Source organism: Sinocyclocheilus rhinocerous, unplaced genomic scaffold (assembly GCF_001515625.1).
Source record: "Sinocyclocheilus rhinocerous isolate Xijiao unplaced genomic scaffold, SAMN03320098_v1.1 scaffold662, whole genome shotgun sequence".
NCBI lineage: Eukaryota > Metazoa > Chordata > Actinopteri > Cypriniformes > Cyprinidae > Sinocyclocheilus > Sinocyclocheilus rhinocerous.
In genome coordinates, this window is record NW_015639782.1 from 615,619 (window position 1) to 640,641 (window position 25,023).

Genomic DNA, 25,023 nt, shown 5'->3' on the forward strand with positions numbered 1-25,023 from the left:
TCCTTAAAGAGGTGTGATGGTACACTATTTTCTCTATTAGTTATGTTTGCTTTCTACAGACAGAAACTTTTTCCTTTTAGATGAGGCCTTTGTGGTTTTGTTTGTGTGCCATTTTCTCCTGAATCCATCGGCTGTGTGAAATTCACCGATGCATTTATCTGGGCTAAAAATGTATGTAGTTTATAGGTGTGTTATGTATCATTTGAGTTTATTATAGAGGATAAGGCTATGATAAAACATCAAACTGCTTATATGACTTTATTTACTGTTTGTAAGTTGATCTTGCGCTGCTAATTTTATAGTAAGGAAGTGAATTGACACTTATGTTTGTGCACGTGAGTAAACCCTATATGCTTGCAAGGCCTCACGTCATAGCAACAGGCATCTATCTACATTTATGATGATAATTTGCATCTTCTCAGGCTGTAGATTATTCAGTGTCTGGAGGATTCTGTCCTCCTCTGCACCAGAAATTCAGACACAGCCAAGTTGTGGTCGCACCCATAGCAGATTCATAGAGATGACACATGGCAATGACGCACACGCATGTCTGACCCACCTGGCTTAAACAACACTCATATTCCAACTTTCCAGACTCGCTGAGAACTCTTCCCCACAAGTGCTGTTCAAAAATGTTTTCTTCTGACCCTGTTTACCCTTTAAGTTGATATGAGACAGCATTCGTAACACACTTTTACTTCTTTAGCAGATTTCCAAAGAGAATGCTTAACAAGGGACAGAGAGGACTAGGAATAAGCCTGTGTGGTAGTAAACATTTCTTTATTTTATTTTATTTTTTCAGTATTGTTTTAGATATTAGAATGCAGATTAAAATAATAATGTTGTTTATAATAATTGTATATATATATATATATATATATATGTGTGTGTGTGTTCATCATCATCATTATTAAAACTCTTAAAAATAATTTTCAGAAATTCATATAAGCTGAAATAAAATATACATATTAGATGGAAAACTAACTCAAAAACTTAAAATAAAATCAGAAATGTTGCTTTGGCAATTAACTATGTAGAAATGTACAGAAAAAAAAATCAAACGCAAATAACAAAATTAGTAAAATTTAAGCTTAAAATGAAAACTGAAAATATTAAAATAAGAAAAGCAAATCAAAATATTATTCAATATTATAATAGTAAATAAATAATACTAATATAATGCTGCTGGTAGTAGTAGTATTACAAACCTTCTGCACGCCTTAAGTTTGATAAGAACCTATGATTTTGTCCAAATTGACATTGGACAACCTGGAAATATCAGAAAGTATTAAAATTGGGATTTCCAGATCTGAAAAAGTCAAGGAAATTAATAAAATCTTAAATAGTCATAGGAATATATTTGTAATACTTGATATTTTTGTGGAAACTGTGAAACGTTTTGTTTTTCAGGATGCTTGATTAACAGAATTATATTTATTAAGTATATTAGATTACTTAATTTTTTGTCTTTGTAACATAAAAAAAAAATACTAGTAAAATGCCCTTTTTTATTTTGAAATGAGACAATAATGTGGAAGCTTCCATGTAGTGTACTGAGAAGTTGGTTTGTGACGTGTGTCAATGTTTGACTCTGAGCTGAGTTATGAGTGCAGTGTGATTTGCGCATGTGAGAGTAAGAGGCGAGATCAGACATTCTCAGAAGCCTTAGAAAGCTGCTCTGAAAGTTTAAGTCCGCTAAGTCACACTTCATGTTCTATCAGAGCGGCATACTCTCGTCAAACTGAGGAGATAAACAGGAGCTTCCGCTGCATGTGTTGCATGATGCCAGCATGATGTAGCCAATGCCAGCATCCACCACAGCATTCAGTCTTGCTATATCTCTTCAGTTATTTATTAAAACATAGGATTTCTGCTCGTTTTCTCCTTTAAAAAATGGATCTGTAACTGAATACACCTACATTTTTGTCATGATTGTTACAAATATTTTATTATTTCCCAAGTCTGGAAGTAGACTAGACAAGAGACAGGCAGAGAGCATGAGATTTTGCTCTGCAACATTCAAATACACATTTCAGACATTCTCCTTTATATTCAATTTCCCTCTTTGACGACTTTACAAATAGAGCGTAGGAAACTGCACCAGTGGACGGGGAAATAGAGATGCCTGAGCACTGCGTCTATCTCCTCTGGCAATCTCCGCTGTACTGTAACAATCCCGTCATGTTCCAGAGAGGATTAAATGGGCTTTAATGGCAGACTTGTCTCTGCATTTCCTGGAGAGTGTTTTAATCTGCAGGAATATCCCTTTCTTTTGAGGATTTATGTCAGATTTTCTACTGCCCTCAATGTTCTGCTTAATGGGGAGTCTGAGAGATTGGGAGAGCATGTCAGGAAGCAGGTGTTCAGGATAAAGTGTGAGCAGTCATCAGAAAGGCAGTTTAGTACAGAAACGCCCCCCCACACTGCCATTTAGACTCAGCCTGACTACAATAGCACCTCTCAGATCCCTTACAACAATGAGAGCCATTACAGTATGGTGATGTACCGTACCATCTGAGCAGATATAGCTTAAGACATCTGCGTAACAAAAGATTACATTTTCCTATAGGCTTGGATGTCTGTTAAATCGCTGACTTTCACCTCTCCTTTTTTCATCAGCGGATAAAGATGCTCGGATCAACTTTTTTGTTCACTCATGTGTGTATAGCTACATGCTTAAAGCTTAATGATCAGGTATTCTGAATCACTAAAGGATGAATCGTTTCATAAAACTCACCTGAAAGAGGTGTGTGTCTGTATTAAATGCAAAACACACTATAGTACGGATAAGAAGGGATGTTTTAAGGGGGAATAATTCAATATATTCAAAAACGTCAATGGATTCAGCCACCCCACCTCCTGTCATCACATTGTCCTGACACTTTGTGTATTAGCGAGGGTCATAAATAATCAAAACTAGCTTGCGGAGTCACGCTGTATCTGTGAATGGCTACAAATACCAAATTATACAAATTGAGGACAACAAAAACCTCCCTGTGCAACTTTGGAGCTACAAAACAGCGTTCATTTACATTTTCATTTCATTTTCTATTGGCCCGTAGCACTGAGTACAGAATCAATCTTTCTAACTTCATTTTCAATATATTAGGAGGAAGGGGGGGGGAGAGCTGGGGAAATATTGATTGTCTGAGCGTGCATTGTGTCTCCGCACAGATTGCACTCTTTGTATGAATCAAATGAAATTGCAGTTTTTCTTATCAGGGTGAAAAGAAGAATAAAGAGAAAAAGAAACACGAGAGAATGATAGTGGTTATTTCATCAAGCAAAACCATGACAGTTATGCAACAAATTACAGCCCGGCATGAAAAAAAAATCACCCCGGCGGTGGGTGTAACATTCCAGCAGACTCAACATGCTTGAAGACATGATTGTAAGACAGTTTGCTGTATGTCCAAGGTCCAAAAATCACCAAATACAATTAAAATTGGCTTTGGCAAGTAAAAAAAAAAAAAAGCAGTGGCCAGTAACTTCATAAGGAACTGAAACATAATACATGTACATAATACATTATACTCTAAAATATAGACTGACATGAATCTGACGTGATTCAAATCAAAGATACGCTAAAACATCTGTCTTGAACAACCTTTTATTTACCTCTATGTAAAATTTATTAATTCAATTATAAAATAATTTTTATTTTATTTTATTTTATTTTATTTTATTTATTCAGAACATGTGGCGGTGCATAGGCCTATGTGAAATATTCATCATGTTTGTTTGTATGTTTATTTATGTCCACAACAGAACATATGTGAAATATTCCTCATATCCATCCATCCATCCATCCATCCATCCGGGACAGTACATATAGCAGTGCATAGGTTTATGTGAAATATTTCTCAGTTTGTTTGTTTATTGATTGATTGATTGAATGCTATTTGTCACTAATATACATACAATTTTAATACACATAATGCAACCTAATGCTAGATTTATTATTATCATTATTATTTATTTATTTACTGTTGGCAATTTTGGACCCTGTGCATGTCTGACCAAGCACTTTGAAAGTTTTGATAATTGTTCAGAAGGGACATATACAGGTATGTTTGAAAGATAGGGGCTGAGATGAGACAGGAGAAGGCGATATGATGAGAATCTGTTGGTGGATAGACAACACTTTACCTGAGCTCTGCCTCCGGGGAGCAGAAAGAGAGCAAGAGAGATGGAAAGATAGAAAGGGGCAAAGACATGAGAGAAAGAGAGAGGCCTCTAATGGTGGTTGTATATTAAACAGCTGTCTGTCTGCACGCTGTCTGATTGATGGGCAAAGACAAGCTTCATTTCCTTGCCTAGCCAAAACTTCATCTTGTTTCAGAAAGCAGTCATGGGCGTGATTCAGGTAGAAAATTGGACCCATTTCCATGGGACTACATCCTTGGAATAAGCACTTGTAGACACACATATTTTCTCCCCATCATCCTCAAATGGTTTTAGGCTCTCAAGAGACATACAAAGCTAATGTGTGGCAGCCATCAATCTAACCGAATTAAACTGCTCAGCCATGCACTGTTTATTCAAATTTTCCTTAATGGAAAAGTCATATAGCAGAGTGTCCGAGCTACTTTAGTAGTAAATGGCGGCCACGGCTATCCCTAGTCTCCATCCACTTTAATTATATAGCAAAGAGCAGCTTGGACATTCTGCTAAATATCTTCTTTACACACAAGACAAGTCATAGGGTTTTGAGTAAATGATGAGTTTCAAGTCCATCATTGGTGTGAATGTGTGTGTATTAGTTCTCAGACAGTTCATTATTCACGCTCAGTTGCAGAAGTTTTGCAAGTTTGCAGCGGTCATCAATCGTATTTCAGACCAATAACAACTTTTATTAGGCTGAACAAATAATTCTGCTGAGAAGAGAACAAGTCTAGTCCCCACAAACACTGATAGAGAAAAGAATAAGCGAGTGTTATTCCAGCTTGCATTGCATCCATTTCAAAAGATCTGTCCTCAAGCTTTTTGTCTCTTTGAAAATTCGTTGCACACCTGCTGGTACCTTTGAGAGCGGCATTACACTATAAAATCAAGCTGCAGTATATATAAATATATGTATTTTTCATAGAATAAAATCCTCTAAATCGTCTGTTCTGGAAGGACAGATATACACTGATTGGACTGTAATTGCCTTATTACATCACTTTCATTTCATGAGTCATCTGTCTGAGTTTTTCATCATGGAGTTTGAACTTGGGCAGCCAGATGGACTGCAACAATAAATGTGAGATAATGTGTTTTCAGAACTCCGGCATGAGATTGATAATAGTGCCAAAATATGCCAGAAAATGTAGGCTAAGCGATACATCTTTTTTTGGCCATTATTAGAACATCATTTTCAGTTTCAGGACTTACATCTTTACATCCTTCAACCAGCATCAGCTGTTGGCATCAAGATATGTCATACTCTGTTGGCGTATTTACATGTAAAGATGATCCATAAGAGTGTTTAAACACCCTCATCTTGCATTTGATCCAAGTCATGTCTCTGGCTGTCTGACATCACAGTCCGTCATGTGTCGGTGTGTAATCTGCATGATCCATTATCAAGCAGAACGCAGGAAGCATATGTTGTCAGACTTGTTGGTTTTGGTTCATGACAACACGTTGCATGATTGAAAATGTCATCTCTCTGGTTTGTTTGTATGTACGGCAATATATCTGGCGCCAGTGACAAAATAAATGACAGTTTTCAGATGATTTCATAGCATCACTGAATTCATTAAGAAAATCCAATCTGGGAGGTCTCTGTATTTCATTCTGGCAGCAGCATGCCACCCATTTTCCCCAACGCCCACCCCCTCCTGGCAGGCAAACAAACTGAAACTTGTCCCTTTCAGTTTTTTAAAACGAGATAAATTAACTTGAGAAGCAGACTTTTTTTGAGGTAAAACCTATTTTCAGATAGTGTATCTTGAATAAAGTTTACACATTCAAGATTGAATAGTTTTTTTTTTAATTTAAATCTAACAAAAACAAATTCTTGTTTTGAATATAAATCAGAATTTATAATATAATATAATAATATAATATAATATGAAAAGAGAATTTAGTGAGGGTAATTTTTAAAACAAGAAAAAAAAGTTAATGTAATAATAGTAATAATAATAATAATAATAATAATAAAACTTAAATATACACCATCGTTTGAAAGTTTGGGGTCAGTAAGAAGTATTTCATGCTCACCAAGGATGCAGTTATTTCATTTACAATTTATAGTTAGTTAGTTAGTTAGTAACAATGTAAAAGTCTTTATTGGCACTTTTGATCAATTTGATGTTTTTTAGAGTATTCATTTCTTAAAAAAAAAAAAAAACACTTGCTGACCCCAAACTTTTGAACAGTAGTGCAACGAAACACTGCGTTATTATAGGTGAGAGTAATGTCAAAGCTCCTCCCCTCTGTGCCTCACCTCTTCTGGGGGAAATTTCTATCTGCGTTGTGTATCTGTCTATCTCTTCTGCCTTCTCCCTGGCACGGCTCCTCTATCCTTCCATTTTCTCTCTCATGGGCCCCGGCATTAATTTGCTGAATAGCTCCCTCTTTCTGCAGTGCTGTTTGGGCAGCACACCGGGACGCTTTTACCCTCCAGTGTTTCTTCCTGTGGGTCCCAAAGATCGGCCGGTTCAACTACTACGGCCACTATAATTGTAGAGCTCACAGAACACTTTCCGTGTCTTCTCCCTCAAGTGTGTGTGATGAAATTAATTGAAAAGAAAAGCAAATAGCTGCACAAGGAGCTTGGGTATTGTTATTATTATAATTAATGGATGTAGCTGAGTCCTGTTTTCTCTGTGGCCCATTAGCTTCAGGGCTTAGGGATCTAATGAGGTGGCTTTCATTTGTTGTCAACTGTACTGTGAAGGAATCACTCAAATGAAGCAGAAGACACTGTCATTTGGGATGTCCTGAGGATAGGCTGACGGGGCTCAGATGTGGTCAAGAATCGCCAAGTGAGGCAGGCCGGATCGCACTAATACAGCACTAAACGGCATGGCTGAGCAACTGTAATACAGGAGGGAGCTTTATCTGTTTATTTCTATACCCATGGCTATGCCCCATTCCTGTTTGTGGAAAGATTTGCCGCTTCCTAAATTGCTTTTACTGTACAGAAAGCTGTTTTACCCAATTATTTTCAGTCTTTTGAAAGCTCACATGTAATGACATGTGAGCGGATCCCTTTGAGAAAAAGTGTAACTCTCACTGTAACTGCAGTTTTAGGAGGGTCTTGATACAGTACTGTAAGTGCTTGAAAGTGTACTGTACACTAAAATGATGTAAGACTGCTGATTGTACTGGACTGACCACATGTGTCCACTGGCACAGAGCCTCTTAGTAAGGACATTGTTAAAATAGTTCATGCGACATCAGTGGTTCAGCTGTAATTTTATGGAGCAACGAGAATACTTTTTGTGCACAAAGAATCAAAAATAACAACTTTATTCAACAATTTCTCCTCTTCTGTGTCAGTCTTCGACACACGTTCCCTTTAACATGGTTACAAATTTGCTAATATTTGATTATTGACCTAGAAATAATGCAGCATCTCAATAGTCTTATTTTAGATGTTTCATTTGTTTGTTTGTTTGTTTGTTTAGAATGCTGTTTGTTACTAATATACATATATTTTATAAAAATAAAAATTTATTTATAATGATGTTTGTCACATACACATACAGGTATTTTAATACTAATATTAAAAAATATTATGTATTTATTTATTTAGAAAGCGATTAGTCATTAATATACATTATTTTAATACAAATAATTGTATTTATTTATTTACTTATTCACAACATTTTTAATTCCATGTTTAAATTAGTTTTGAGTCCCTGCATATGCATGATTGAGCTGGTAATTTACAACTGACATCATGACCTTGACTTGTCTTTATCTTGCAGCAATGTGCTCCTGACTAGCATTTTTGTCCTTAATTTGTATTCAGGTTCAACATTTTCCAACTTTTTGATGCTCTCACTGCTTGCTCCTCTGTCAGTCCCACAATTCCCTGCGCAAATGTGCCACTTGGAGAATGTTCCTATATGTTCCCATAGAGAATGGACTTGAGACAGCCACTCACTCCACACCAGTGGACATGTAGGGTGAGTCTTTGTCTCCTAGGCAGGCTTGGGATGCATCCAGTCATATGACCTGGGAAGGCAGACTATGTGTGTGTGTGTGTGTCCAAGGGGATGTGTGACAGATATAAGCTCTTCATTCATCTCAGCAAAACAGCTGTGAAAGTGCTGAGTAAAAAATTCAATTAAGAGCCAGCTGTGCTGTGCCTCACGTCTCCCTTCAGCCAGATCCTTCTCTCCCAGGCTCCTATCGCCCTCTTTTTTCTTTTTCTCTTCTGTAACATCCTTCTGGCAACTCCCCTACTGAGGGAGACAGCCCCCCAACCACAAAGCAACCCCCTTCAAATAAATGCTCACTTACCCCCTATAGCACCCTCTAATTTGTGTACATCGCTGCAAGCTCGCCCAAATATAGTTTGGAGAATAAACCAATCAAACAAGGTCACTTCACTTGGAGATCATTTTTATATTTTAATATTATTTTATTGTTATTATTAATGTAAATAATCTCAAACCTTATAATTATCTTTCTTATTAACTATCTCATATCTTTGTTTTCTCACCTTTTTTTTTAGTGGCTTTCTAACTCAAAAAGCAGAGTTAAAACAACAAAATTATTATTATTAGTAGTAGTAGTAGTAGTAGTAGTTCTAGTAGTAGTATTAAGAAAAAGAAAAATTGAATCTGTCTCCTAAACTGTGGTTTATGGTGTAGTAGTAGTATTACTATTACTACTACTACTACTACTACTACTACTACTACTAGTAGTAGTAGTAGTAGTAGTAGTAGTAATAATAATAATAATAATAATAATAATATTATTATTTTTCAAGACTGATAATAATAATAATACTTATTATTATTATTATATTATTACAGAATATTAGCCCTTGTCGATTTCTTTATGCCAGTCCAATTATATGCATACATTTAACTCTAATCATATATCCATCCACTCTTAACCACACGGACCAAGTACTGCTTTGTAAGCTAATCACTTGTAACTCTATAGGTTCAGGTTTTTAATTAGCTAATTTGCATTTTAGGAATTAATCAAAATTGATTAAATAATTAACAGCGCAATACATCTTACTCAAAATTTAACAAATGCGGTTTAGAAACTTGCACATAAAGCCATGCTTGCATTTACAGTGACATCATTAACCCTGAAACTTGCCACTGTTATGAATGATGATGCAAGCAAAGCAATCAGGAAATGCTCATTGCACATCAAAGCCATCGATAAACTTCCCGTCATTCTTCTGTCATCGTAAGTAATGGCCTGTTACATGTTCTAGAATGTCCGTTGCCATGCAGCAATTAAAAGATTATGTCGCCTACATTCTGGTTTAGGCGACAAAATGCCTCATCTACACTATTTCCAGCATGTAGCAGTGCAAGTAATTTGCCCTTTACCAAAGCAATGCTTCTAAAGGAGTCAGATTAGATTAAAAACCCATGTTGTTCCCACATGTACCTCATTCCTGGTGGAAACTAGTGGGTCTGTAAGATTTAGGAGCTAAGGAGAATTAGGACTTTAGTTAATCTTCACAAAATATCCTCTGCCAGGCTAGCTCAGAGATGAGGGTTCAAGAAAGCAGCTTCAACACTGCTGACATCGGTGTTCTTCGCTCAGAACAGTTGGGGGAAGTAAATTAACTCTTGCATCTCAGTCACGTCCAAACGTGAGCACATTCTGCTCTCCCACAAACCCTGAGAAAAAAACCTTCTAAGGGAAGGGGACTTTGTGTCCTCCCATTGGCTTCATGCTGATTCTAACAGTCTCATCTGCTTACAAGCACACCTTTGCTCTCTGTGACTCTCTAAGCCTTGGTGGAAATCTAATAGCAGCAGGTGTGGATTGAGGGAGAGGATTGCATTGCCCTTCTCATTTGGAGTCAGAAGAGAAGCTTCTGCTCATAAATATACAGCGTTTGGTGGAATTGGAATGCAGCCGAGGGGTGAAATATTGAACATCCATGTGTACCCATACGGTGTGCAATATTTCATGCTCCCTAATAATTTTAGCATGGTATTGGCATTGCCTTTGTTGTCTTGTGGAATTTACAAGTTGATATCTTTGTCTGAGCTCTGACTGCTGGCCTGTTTTGGACTTTTTTCTTTTTCACTGGCTTTCAAAAAAACACATACACAATATTTTGCATGCAAACTTACACAGGCACAGCATGACTATCATATTTTCCATCTTTGGCTTCCAAAACCATGTGTTTACATGCAAAATAGGAAAAAAAAACAGCTATTATTTGGCTCCTCAGGCATGATGTAGTGTGGTATCTGCAGGAAAGAGACTGATAGACTGCTCTCTGACATAAGGTGACTTTGGTGTGTTGTTTGCATGTATATGTGGGTCTCCTATCGAAACATTTTCTCATATGTCTGGTTGCCTAGTCCCAGTCTCACACGGCATGCCTGTAGATCACCCACCATCCATTTCTTGACAGTCTGATGCATAATTCTGACAAAAAAAAAAAGAAAAGATTTTTCTAAATTTAGCAAGATATGATCTGACTTCACACAACTTCTGGGAGTAAGTGACACTGAAGATCGGAGTAATGAATGCTGAAAATTCAGCTTTGCATCACAGGAATAAATTACATTTTAAAATATATGACAAAATTCACAATATAACTGTGTTTATAATTAAATAAATGCAGCCATGGTAAATATAAGACTTCTTTCAACAACATTTTACAAAACAATATTACCGACCCCAAACTTTTGAATGGTTGTATGTATAAATAGATATAGTGCAAGCTCTTGAACACATCTGGGGCTTCATATGGTCACATGTGGTCTGGCATTACAAGGACAATCAGCTGTCCTTCCTGGCTCTCTGCAGCACTGTCTTAGGTGTCTTACAGTACATTACAGACATTGCAGTTTATTGCTCTGTTCACATCTGCAGTCCCCATGCCTCCCTGCAGCAGGACTATGGCATGCTCACGCAGGTGATCAGGAACCATGAACATCTTTCTTCTGGTGTTTTTCAGAGTCAGCAGAACGGTTTCTTTACTGGCATAAGTTTTTGGAACTGTGACATTAATTTTCTACTGCCTGTAAACTTGCATGAAGAACTTTTCCACTGGTCCATGTGCAATAATTGTTTAGTTCATCGAAGAAGCATGAAAAACATTGTTCAAAAACTTTTTAATAAAGATATGTAAAGCTTATTTGTAGGGCTGGGCAAAATATTTAATGCGATTTTCATGCGAATCTTGTCAGTAAAGCCGCTTCTGGTGATTAGTAGTTAATCTTAAATTAGTTCAAATTAAGTTAATTAGTTAATTATTAATCTCCAGCACATGCTTTCAGATGGAGCGGCATTTACTACATAGAGCCGTAGATCACTGACATGCTGCACAAAATCGCGTTCAAAATCGCAGGCGATTCATTGCCGACTACGGCTCTGTGTAGTAAATGCCACTCCATCTGAACGCACGTGCTGGAGATTAACTACTAATCACCAGAAGCGGCTTTACTGACGAGATGCACATGAAAATCGCATTCGATTTTTTGCACAGCCCTACTTATTTGGATTTTACGAAATTATCTTTAAAGACAGTATCCTGAAAATGGGATTTTTTTTGATGAGTTATATATGCACTGCCGTTCAAAAGTTTGGGATCAGTGAGATTTTTAATGTTTTTTAAAGAAGTTTCTTATGCTCATCAAGGCTGCATTTATTTGATCATAAATACAGAAAAAAATTTAATACTGTGAAATATTACTGCAATTTAAAATTTTTCTCTTTTAATATACTTTAAAATATAATTTATTCCTGTGATGCAAAGCTGAATTTTCATCAACAAGTCTTCGGTGTCACATGATCCTTCAGAAATCATTCTAATATGCTGATATGTTATCAACGTTGGAAACAGTTGTGCTGCTTTTTAATTTTAATTTTATTTATTTATTTGTGTTATATCTTTGTAGTATATACAAATCCATATATTCCATATTCTGTGCGCTATTGAGTGAGAATTGAGAAGTGGATCTGCTTCTTTAGACTGTGCAAGTGCCAGCTGGCACCTTCACACTAACTCATGCCTCTCTCTCTTTTACTTCCTCTCTTTTACTTTCTCTGAATCACAGGCAAATCAACAGTTTGTCACAAAGGGTAAAGGTGTTTTTTTTTTGTGAGGACAAATGGTCAGTGTTGTGGCAATGCTGAAATTGTATCTTTGAGAAGATGACCAACCGAACCATGGTTAAAGCCGACTGATCTTGGTTGTGGGACAAGGAAGACAACTCCATGCTGAGCAGTGTTGGTTTGAAGCAGAGAGAATAACCTCATTGAGAATCACAGCTTGGTACAAAACAGTTTCCCTCTCACTGGCCTCTATCTTGTTGCGGGGGGGGGGCACAAGACAACATGGAGAAAACTGAATGCCTCCCCATCTTTGTCTCCAAACAAATCTGAAGCTGGAACACGTGCTGTGTCATAACCAAATCAGACAATCACCTGTAGAGTGTAAGAAATGTTTGAAATGTGCATTTTAAAAAGCAGCCATGGGGTTTTTCTAACAAGGTGTTCTCAAATAATCAAGCTTTAATGTTCCCAACCTATAGGGAGATATGCAGTAGATCTTCGTTTGGTGTTGAATAACGCAGAAATCTCAACAATGACTCCCTGGTTATAGGCTGTAATTGCATCCCATTTTCATTCTGCCCTGTTCTCATGCATGTTTAAAGTAATGGCATTGCAGGTGCATTAATGCGCTAATCAGAGCGTCAGGTTTGTGGAACTAAAAGACAAAATTTCAGTCACTTTGTTTGTGTGCAGGGTAATACACCCTCTCCTCATCTGTGAAATACTGTACCCTCCTAAAATTACTTGTCAGCTGGAAATTATTTATCATAACCGACTTGTGCTAAAAAGACTTTAGTGAAAAGGCTTTCACCAGGCACATCCCTTCAGCAAGTGAAAAACCTCCATAAACTCAATTCGGCCTTGACATTGCTGAAAGAGGCTGTACATGATGGCAAATGATACAGGTTTAAGTCTTGGATTGTGCTGAATTTGGTTAAGACAGTGTTTATTTATTATTCAAGATTGCTGCCAACAGAGAAAAATAAAATCATGATGATTTTTTTATTTAGTTTTTTTCCAGGTTTTTGTTTATTTATTTTTCTTTCTTTTTTTCAATTTTCAATTTTTTACATTTTTCATTTTTATTTAATAAAAAATTTTTTTTTTGCTCAATTTCATTCAGTAATTATAAGCATATAGTAAATAGGCCAGTATTGGATCAGGAACAGTAAAAATTAATAGATTTGAAACGTTGTTTTGAATGTGGTGTGTGAGCATGTTCTGCATCTTGAAGCTGATTTTGTTTTGTATAGTTTTAGGAATGTAAATGTGATTTTAAACAAGAGAGAGAGCGACAGAGTGGGGTATATATTAGAACCATGGAAAGTGGTACATTTATCACTAGCACAAATCACTTGGTACAAACTTAAAACTAATTAAATACTAAATTATTACACGTCTCTAAATGGGCAATATTTTCCAGTCATCCCAATGGCAAAAAAACAACAACAAAAATCAGTCAGATCCTGATCCCCCTTTCTTCAGCTCACTGTAGAATGTGTTATGCCTTACATGAATAACTGAATCCAAATAATTCTGAATATGGTATTACAGATGGGTTTTTTTTACACCTCGAAAGGAGAAAAAAAAAAAGCTGATTTTCATTCTTCTCACATCTCAAGCAAGTGCACCCGCATGCGGGGCATGTACCTGAGGAGCGAGCACATACTTCTTAAGGAAATTACATTTGAATCATTCTCTTAGGTTTAATTCGATTCGAAGGACTGTTTGTCAGCTCATAAGTCCCATCAGCGCTGATATTTCTCCGCTCGGACAGATGCTTGAGCCGTCACTCGCATGCATCTGTCAGTTGACCCTCAGCGTGAATGGTAGCGTCCGATCTTCCTCACACGCGCTCATTCAGCGCGCGCCTCTGTTTCGCTTAATCAAAGCAGAAGGTTGTAGAGACTCGCGATCTTGCCGTGTTTCGCCGTGTGTGCATTTTAAGACAGCGGGATCCCTACGGACGGCCATCGTCTAACTGACTCTCCATTCAGTGGTCATTAGCTCTCTGCGTTAGACATTTTACCCGCTATCCGTCGCTTTCAAGTGTGATGTTATACATTTAAAGGAATTGACAGTTATCTTAAGAAAAGTATCGACTCGTCGGCGTTGCATTTGGAAGGTGCTCCCCGAGGGAAATAAAAGTTTCCTTCGGGAAATGAACAGGCTGTTCAGCGCAGGTAAGATCTTACATTTATATGCCACGCTCTGTGCGCTTTTGCCAATGCACGTCTATGTCCTCGACTGTTTTTCTACACTTGTATGAATGCTGAAAATACAACTACACAGCCGTGTCGGTTCACTGACAAATCCTTTTGATTAAACTAACCCTGTCGTGGGATTTTAGTCCTGGTAATGTGTATCTGTCTCGCTGGTTTCATCATCCTCATTATTTCTGGCGCTTGAGCGGAAAGCCAAACGGAAGCGTCGGACACTTTTTTTCTAGTTTGCAATTGTCTCTCGCGTCCGCTTTTGCAGTTTTGTGTGTTCGAAACCCAAATTGTTGAGACACATAATTGAGACGTGACGGTCCGGTTTAAGGAGACCGCATACCGACACTGGCCATCTATGACAGGCGCGCGCTCGTCTCCCGGAAAGCTCGCGATGAATCGTCTGACCCTCTGTACCTATTCCCTTCCGGCTATTGACAGCTACGCATAAGGTCATGTATCATCAGCAGCTGCAAAACATGCCAGAAATGGACTATCCCTGAAAGTACATTAATTACACTCTAAAAAATGCTGGGTTAAATACAACCCAGTGCTGGGTTTATACTCTGTTAAGGTCAGAAAAGGCACAGACCACTAATGTTTCTGCAGGGGAAGCAGTGTGTTGACTCAATTTATAGCAAAATATTCGGTGTTTTTGCTCTCTTAGATGGTTGACTATTTTACTGCTATGCACTTAAAGGAATCCAAAAATGAAAATTCTGTCATCATTTATTTGCAACTCATGTTGCTCCAAACCTGTATGACTTTCTGGTGCTGGTTAACACATTCTGAAGACTGTCTTGTCCATGTAAGAACAATGGATGGTGACTGAATATGTCAAACCACAAAAAAGATGAAAAGTATTTTAAAAGTCCACATGCACTATATTTTTATGTCTTATGATAGCATATGTGCATGTGAGGAACAGATCAACATACGGTACATACTTATTCACTGTCCTAGCTTTCCATAAATCATTTATGAGAAAACATAAAATAAGTTTTGATGTCAGATGATTCAGCTGAGTTAGATCTTTTTGATAAATTATTAGGTTAAAAATAGCAGAGAAGCTATGAGCCAGACAACTCTTGTGTAAATGCTATAGGTACCAAGTAAGTTATTTCTCATGGTTAAATTGTAGTCATTGTGTGTAATACATTAGTTAATCCAACAATGTGCAGTTTACAATTTATATGGCATGTTTTGCATTGACAGTTATGTGTTTGGATCTAGATTACGCTGTGTTTGTGCACTTTATACAGATAGGTGGCTATGATGGCAAAGAGCAAGCATCAGTTCTTCTCATTTATCTTTGAAGTGATGCATTATTATTATTAACACCTATTTACCTTCAGAATGTTCAATTTTATTGAAAAAATAACTGATTTAATGTTTATGAGATAAGACTGGCGGTGTGAATGGGGCATTAGAGGGCTGATTCCCTCCTGACAACTATTTGCCAATGCATTTAAACGGATCGTCCACTGATTTACTCGCCCATGTCGTTCAAATCTTGTATGACTTAGTTTCTTCTGTGTAATGTAAAAGAAGATATTTTGAAGAATGTTGGTAACTGAAAAGTTTCGGTTCCCATTGACTTCCATTTTATGAACGACAAATTCAATAGAAACGAAACTTCTTTGGTTACCAGCATCTTTCAAAACATCTTCTTTTGTGATTCACAGAACAAAGAAATCCATACAGAATTGGAACAACATGAGGGTGAGAAAATTATGACAGAATTTTAGTTCTTGAAGTACCGAATGTCAAACTGCATCTCTACAAGATCTGAAGAACCCTCTCATTCTCTCTCTGAAATGCTTGCTCAAGTTTTTTTCTTTTAACTGTCTCAAAAGAAAGTGGAATGACTTTGCTGAGTGATTAAGAAGAAGCATAGCTGTTATCATCTCATGTTATACTATCTTAGCGTTTGCTGTTATACTATCTTAGCGAATGTCCCTTACTGTGTGATGAGTTTAAAGTAGGTGAGTTAATGTACTTATTGATATTGCTGCGCTTCGATATGAATGAGGCGGTCAGAAAATAGATGGGAAAGATCAAGAAATGGAAGCTCCCTGCTGGGCCTCTGGCTTTCATCTCCCCCCTGTCCTTCCCTCCGCTTGATCCCCCTCTCATGTACCATATCTCTCAATTAGAGCTCAAAATCAAATGGACACAGAGTAGAGATCAACTGAGGGCGAGGAAGTGAGAATGTGTGATGTTTGAACAGAATGAGTCAAATCTTCTTCAGTTTTCACAGATACAGACTAACAATCTGGCCAACTGCGTATTTGTGGCTTCCTTCTTAAAAACCCACACGCAGTTTCAAGGGGATGAAGATTGGGCCGATTATGCCACTATCCAGTTGGCACCTGCCACACATTATTATCAGTCTGGTGTGTGTGAAAGCCGACAGAATATTTAGATGTAAGCAGTATATCTGTAGATAACTCTCAGCATGCACACACACACACACACTAAACTGCTAAATGGCTTTAACGCCGGACAGCCGTGCATGTCATACACAATCCCTCATCCTGGCCCAGTTGGCACAGTGTAACTCCAGCTAACATGGCAGAGCAAGCAGTGAAGAGCCGATCACACTTAGCAGTGCTCACTCTCACTTTCTCAGTTAAGTGTGTGTGTGTTTGTGTGTGGCCTTAACCCCCTTAAGCTCACACACTGGCTCGTTGCCTTCTTTGGGCCGCAAGCAGCACGGCTCTCGCCACAAACTCAAAAATGAGAGCAGATGCTCGACTCAACCCGGCTCTGCTGAGCACCTTTGCTGAATGTAAACTCCTTCTGTTTGCATCCCCACGTACCCTGAAGCCTCGCTTCGGAAGACTGTCATTTTTCACTCTTAATGTAAAGACATGTTGACAAACAGCAACAAATGTCCAACTTGTTCAAATATATGTTTTAGACTCATCTTCCTTGTTCTTCTAGGTCAGTGGTTCTTAAAGCTTTAAGGCCACCTCAGATCAAATCAGTACATCCAAATAGTCACGCCAATGTACACTCTGCATTTTTTTCCCCCCTGTGTTGGGAAAATCTAAATCACTTTGAGTGTAGCCTAAATGGATATTTCACCCAAAAAAGTACTTCATCCAAAGCTTTCACTCATCGTCATATTGTTTCAAACTTTTTGTACAACCTTTCTTCTGTGGAACAAAATAGAGGATATTTTGAAGAAACAGTATCGCTGACTATTGATTTCTATTTGATGGATAAACATTTTGAGAACAGAAATTTCTCAATTTATCTCTCACATAAGAAAGTAAGTTTTACGGGTTTGCAGTGGCATGATGGTGAGTAAATGACAGATTTTGTTTTTCTTCAATATTTGGGACAACTATCCCTTTAAAAGATATGAGCAACATACACATGAAGCCGTATTTGTTAATATGAATTTTCCTGTAGTTTAGATAAACCAAGCTCCTGCATGAGTCTCACCAGTTCGTAAATGTTTTGAAAAGTTGTTTAACATTTAAAATTCAAACAGACTAATTGTACGATATAAGTATTGTTCTAGGTTTTTGCATTGTTTTATTGTATTATTATTATTATTATTATTATTATCCTCTTGAACCTGTTTTCAGAGAAGCATTCAGTCTAATAAATTAAGTGTCAGCCTAAAATATATACAGTGGGTACGGAAAGTATTCAGACCCCCTTAAATTTTTCACATTTATATATTTTATTTGTTAAGTTTCCATAATTTTTTTTTTTTTTTACCAAATTTACTGGATTCCAATGGCTTGCTGTAATGTATGTTATATCTTCTGTCTCTTTTTATGTGTGTACACCAAACTTCAGATCTGGGTTAGCGCTGACAGTATTTATTTATACCCACACTGCCATCTCCCACATCTGAGGACACACAAGAGCATCAGTCTTCATTACTGTCAACATAAGCCTGACCCTTTTCAACCAATTAGCATTGTTAGGTAAAACTGTAGTTCACGCTTGTGTGAGTGTGTTTTTGTAGATGTGTTTGTGTGTACGTATTGGCTCGGCTAATGTAGCGAAGTCCATTTGCAGTTATAGGAGTGTCTGCATCATTATCAAGCCCCCCTCCCCAGCCCTGCATCCTTCAGCCAGGTCCGTGGCGTGTGAAGGAGAGCTGTGAATGAGACCAGATAGATGGGGTGTGCGTCAGGGAATGGAGTGTTTGTCCGAGGTATGGAGATGCACTAGTGGATGAATGTGTATGTGTGTGTTCATGCTTGTGGTCAGTGATTTGGCTGTTGACTTGGTATAAAGTGCCAGATTTGAAATGCTGTCTCACAGGAAGTTACAAAATGCTTGTGTGTGGTGTGTTGACACATTAGGTGTATGGCCTCTCCCCTGTCGAGCACTCTGACAGATGCAGCCTGTGATTCCAGTCCTCAGCAGATTAAGAGATTACAGTGTTGGGTGGGAGTGTATAATAACCTTAATGCATCTAAAACCGTATTCACACAGGGGCAGCTGAGAACATCTGATGAACTATATCCGCACTCTTCAATATCTCTTCTTGATAGGTCAGGCCGACGCTGACCACAGAGTTAACGGCTGATAGTTTCACTTCTAGTCAGGCCGGGACAGATGCGGCTTACCTCAACATAGCACAGCTCAGGTTGCTGTTGATAAGCGTTAACTAGGTGACGGTGTCAAATCCACGACCCAGACAGACTTACAACTACATAGCAGCTTGGAAGCAAATTTTAGCACAAGAACAGTCACTCTAGCACGCATTGCTGCAAAGCAAGATGGGATTGCTAAAGCCATGAATTATATACACTACAATCTAAAAGTTTGAGGTCCTTTTTTTTAAGAAATTAATATTTTGGTTCAGTAAGGGTGACTTAAATAGATGAAAAAAGTCTGAGAAGACATTTATAATGTTATAATGCCTTTTCATTTCAAATAAATGCTGTTCTGTTGAACTTTCTATTTATCAAATAATCCTGAAAAACAAAATGTATTATAGTTTCCACAAAAAATATTAAGCAGCACAACTGTTTTCAACATTGATAATAATAAGAAATGTATATATAAATGTAATATAACAATCTTGAGCACCAAATCAGCTTATTAGAATGATTTCTGAAGGATCATGTGACACTGAAGACTGGAGTGATGATGCTGAAAATTCAGCTTTGCATCACAGGAATACATTACATTTTAAACTATCTTAAACTAGAAACAATTATTTTAAATTGTAGTAATATTTCATCAATCAGTGATCAAATTAATGCAGACTTGGGTTTTTCTTCTTCTTCAAATCATTAAAAAAATCTTACCAAACCCAAACTTTTGAATATGTTTCTCTTCCTGGAAAAGGACCAAAAATAAACTTTTGAATAATATTATACTTTACTTACATGTACCTGTCTCCGAATAGCAAGTTTGTGCACCCCATATTCAATAATAGGAAATACGTAAATGCAGAAAAGTTTACTCTGCTTGTCAAACCATTTCATGGGGTCTTTAACTTTTAGGAGCTGGGTCATGAATATGCCTTTGTGTCTTTGCATAAACAAGGGTTTTAGGCTTTAGCGAGGGAGTTCCTGATTGATGGTGTCTTATTGCAAAGGTAAACTCAATGCTGATTTGGCAGTGGCCCAGGATGCTATCTTCAGCCTGTATCAGAGAGGAAGAGGCCCCTAGATATCTGTCACCATTGTCTGCCCGCTCTGATACCCCGCTGTTGGCACTCTGAGTGGGTGCTGAGTTACAGCAGAGCTTCCCAAAACCATCATCATCCGACTGTGATTTCTGGCACTGGCTGTTCTATTCAGTGGGGTGAAAGCGAGGGGACTCTCAAATGCTGTTCTGTCTTAATTTATACACTCGTGTTACTGATGCAAATTTCTGTGCTTTAACTGTAGATGTTTACCTGAAACTGATTGAGCCATAGTTCGCTCTGTATTATCATCAACATATTGTCATTAAAAGCTTGGTTTCGGTAAAAGCTGTTTTTGGACTAACAAGGAAGTTTTGAGTTCTGAAACTTACAGGAAGTTTCATAGTACAATGTCAAAAAATCAAGGAGAATGTAATTTCTCAATTTATGACCCTTGCTGAATCAATTTCATACAAAATCATACTGACCCCAAACTTTTGAAGGACAACGTATATTTACAGTATATAATAACAATTATATAAATTGATGAATAATTAATAAAAAATGGTTTGAGTCATGACTATACTGACTGAAATTATTTTATTATTATTATGATATCACAAAGATTTTTATACTGTGAGTGTACAGGTTAACAGGAAGAAGAACAACAATAACGGAAATTAGAGAGACATTGAGAGCAACAGATAGGGAGAGAGGTTTTTTTTTTTAGTTTAGATCAGATAACCGCTTGAGACTAGACAAAAGTAATTAAATAAACTTAGATGTTTCTACAGCTAACATGATGTTTAATTCATTACATTCTTAAGAGAGTTTTTAATAGTTCTGTTTAAATACATAATGAATAAGAATAATATAAGATGATGAGAATAAGAAGCCTGGGCGTTAGTAGATATGACTATTTGCTGATTAGCTGTGCTTTAAGGCAAATTAATAAATAAAGATAACCTGTTTAGATTAAACTCTCATAAATGTCCTGCTTTTACATCTTTACTGAGCAAATGTTTAAACCATGAAGGATCATTGATGCTGGGAAATACTTCCAAGGCTTGTGAAAAAGTCCTGTGTTCCAGTCATTTAAGATCTGAGTAAATACAGCAGTGACAAACAGACAGTTATCAGAGGTCCCTAGAAGAAAAGTTGCATTGGAGCCATAACCATGTAACTGATTTATGTTGAACCATGTACTGATTTACTGATTTATCTATGCAGTTAAGCATCTCATAGTTTGGTTGTAGACAAACTGGCTCATAAACCGGCTAAATGAGTAGAATACAGAAAGTTAGGACTCAAAGAAAACCAAAGTTTCCCGTTGGACATTAGAACACCACATTTATGTGTACTCATTTTGTAAATACAATCATTCGGATGTGACCTGAAGAAAACATAAACACTCAGACCTCTGTTTAAAAGGTGAAATTCAGCAGCTGCTCTCTCTAGCAGTGGGTCTCCTACAGTGATTAGTGTAAAGGGACGAATAGAATGCTAAAATAGGTGACACAGAAACCTGGGGTCACCGCTAAGGGTCTGCAGAGACTTCTTGCTGGTGATAGCATCTGTGTTCGTCAGAGAGAAATCCTCAATTGCTCTCTGGAAAAAAGAACCCTCCCCGTTAGCTTGCTAAAGACCACATACATATTCTACAGCAATGCTTCAACAATGACCTGCTGACAAATGAGACCAAAATCAATGTGTTTTGGAAAAAGCAAAGGAACATGTACCAACAGCAAACGTCAGAAAAAAAAGAACAACTACAATAAGTCTGTAATCCCATTGGTCTCAATCCCATTTAAATGTGTGGTGATCTGAAAAGGATATTTAAGCATTTCAAGACAAGACCACACAAGCAGCAGAACTAAAGCAGTAGAGGACCAAAATACCTCTTGAGCGTTCCCAGTTTGAGCATCTGGAACTAAACGGGATATTTGGCTTAGGTTAATGCCAATACAAGATTTCACATGTTTGTGATTGTAAAGGTGCCGTAAGCAATTGGAGACATTTTACTAACTTTTTTTCTGAATTACACTGCCGCACCCTCTAAAGACATGTCAGCAAATCTGAACATGCAAAAAAGGGATGAATTGAATTCAAAAGTGAGCATCATATGCCCTACTCACTTAGAAGGGCAAAGCACTTGAAATAAGTACTCTGAAGGGTGCATGTGATCATAAACGGCAAAATTGCTTTCTTGAAGTGACCTGTTGTCTGTACTCTTTGCTAACGGCCTTGTGTAAGAGCCCTTTGTGAAGAGATCCAACTGCTCAGTTTAATTTCGAATGACCCTTTGAATGGCGTCTAGTTCCTATACTGCCTTTCAAGGCAAAAATGCATTTAGGATTCGCCCATGACTCAGAACAGACGTTTCTGATTGGATCGTTTTCTGGCATACTGTATGTTTGCTGTTTACAGATCCTAAAGGTGTTAAAGAGACAGGCGTGATTATTCCTGGACACCTATTTCACTTATATCTGATGCATATTAATCCCAAAAACACCTACAGCGCTTTTAAGAAAGAAATGCAATGGCCATTTCCATTTTTACCTGACTTGAGGTACATGCACTTTGAAAGATATGTAATGTGCAAACCATTTGTGGCAACCATCACGCAGAGAGCAATCTCACTACTCACCGCTCCTCACTAATATCACAAGAGAGAGGAAAGAGAGGTCAGGCCCAATGATTTATGGCTGTGATGATGCATCCTGGCCCGGAATGATTAATCTCTGCTGGGAACACTTTCAGGAGTACAAGTTTAACCTCTGAACACCCTCTCCCCAAACACAAAACATACACATATTATCTTGTGCATGTATGAGGTCATTTCCTGGGAGTTAGAGGAGAAAGATCTTACCTCTTACCTGGGCACATTTTGTATGTGATGACCTTCTGTAGGTGTGCCTCTGTCCTTGTTTGTGGATAAATGTGTGTGTGTGTGTGTGTGTGTGTGAATAACACTTGTAGGGTACCCGTCTAAACCATACCACCGTCTTCACTTTTAAACTATTTATGACTCACACACATCAGCGATAGCTGCAGTGTTCTTCTATTTGATTATAGGTGCTAAAAGCATTTGTGTTATGTTCTGTAGAGCAGACTAAAGGGACATTTTTAGGTAGAGAAATGGAAAGCACTGCTAGTTCAGACAAATGCTTTCAACTTTTCTGCTACCTTCTGCAAGCTTCCCTTTGAGGATGAATTACACAAATAAAATGGCTGGATTATACTTCATCCTCAAATCAAAAAGGGGGAAAAGAGATTATATTTTTCAAGAATAGAATAAAATAAAATAAAGCAGTTTTAAATTTATTTATTTATGTATTTACTTACTTATACTGATGTGCTTACTTGATGGGTAGTTATAATTTACAGTACCATTCAAAAGTGTTTTTTTTTTTTTAAAGACGTCTCGTGCTCACCATGGCTATATTTTATCATCATCATCATCATCATCAAAAAACAAACAAACTAAAAATTTTAAATAGTAATATTGTGAAATATTATTAGAATTTAAAATAACTGTTTTCTATTTTAATATATTTTAAAAATATTTTTTTTTTCCCTGTGCAAAGTTGAATTTTCAGCATCATTAGTCCTTTGTGTCACAGATGCTAATATGCTTCTAATTATTATCAATGTTGAAAACAATTCTGCTGCATTTCTGTCAGATATATATGTGTATGTATATATATATATATATATATATATATATATGCATCAAGGTAATGAATTATGAACAACCCTAATCCATTGAAATGTCACGAGAGGCTTCGTTTTTTTTATACTTTTTGTTTTCCTTGCCATTTCGTGAAACTCACCCTTGAGCTGTCAGCTCTACACAGTCCTCTGTATTTGTGTGTGTGCTTTGACTGCTCTGGACAGTCAGCGGTTCTGTTTAAAGAAAATACTTCCTGTTTGATGCACAAGAATCTGTACAGCTATTTAAGATTAAACTGTCATATCTCATTCATCTAGCTTTTTTTTACCCACCCTCAGCTGGTACCGGGTTTCTCAGCGTTTGTGTGTGTGTGTTTGTATGCATGTGTGAGTGTGGCTAGCAGCTCTCATCTCTTTCATTAATTATGCACGACAGGCTTGTGATGGTCCTGTTGCTGCAGTGCTTTATCAGACGGTGAAGGCCACAGTCACTGATGAGTGTTTTTCTGAATGCTCAAGCGGTTTTATCTGATGCATTTTGTTGCATTAATAGATGTGGGCTTTTTTTATTATTTTGCCACCAGTGTGAGAGCAGACAGCAGGTGGGGTGTGTATGTGTTTTGTTAATCTGGTTGTGTGTGTGTTGTAACCTGGCTATCGGAGCACAGGTGACATGAAACCTCAGTCTGTGGTCAGTGCAGGGAAACAAGATGTTTCTCTTGGACAGTATTATTTCATTACAAGGTTTGACGTCAGAGGTCTGATAACACCGATCTGGAAATGTTGGCTTGAAGAACATTAGCACGTTAAGATTTAAAAACAACAATTGTTGATGCTCACTTTCTTCAGAACAGCTCTTTTCCCCTCTCCTTTACAACCCTTTCCATATCCTCTCCTCTTTGGCAAAGAAATTGGTCTCTCATTCCCCTCATTACCAGCAGCATGTAAAAGCTGCCTAAACAAACCTAATTAGCTCATTAAGAACCAGTCTTAACTACCTCCTGGGCTTTGTTCACATGCTGCAGACTTCTAAATGTTGTTGCTGATTTACTCTTATACCGTGTGATTACTTTGCTGGGTTTATAGTATCTCCGGCTGCATCGCCTCAGCGCCGCTCCTGCGTCTTACTGTACGATTCTCCGGCTCTCTCCCACTGAGAGCCTTCCATTATAGAACACACTGACGTTAAATAGGAGATTGGTATCATTAAATTCACATTAAGCGGGCAGAAAAATATTGATATGGAAGTGTGCAGCCGTTTGAGTTTGGTGCTGAAAAGGTAAAGAGCATTTCAAATCAGAGATGAGTCAAAGATGCTCT

The 25,023-nt window shown here is 37.5% G+C and overlaps 1 protein-coding gene across 1 annotated transcript in view; it reads left to right on the top strand.

Annotated features, from left to right (window-relative positions):
- Window positions 1-14,000: 14,000 nt before the first annotated feature.
- Window positions 14,001-25,023, top strand: part of LOC107752041 (teneurin-2-like) — a 219,766-nt gene continuing 208,743 nt past the window's right edge. The window contains exon 1 of the mRNA XM_016567891.1: window positions 14,001-14,393. The gene's annotated coding sequence lies outside the window, so the exon portion shown is untranslated. The remainder of the gene's footprint in view (window positions 14,394-25,023) is intronic.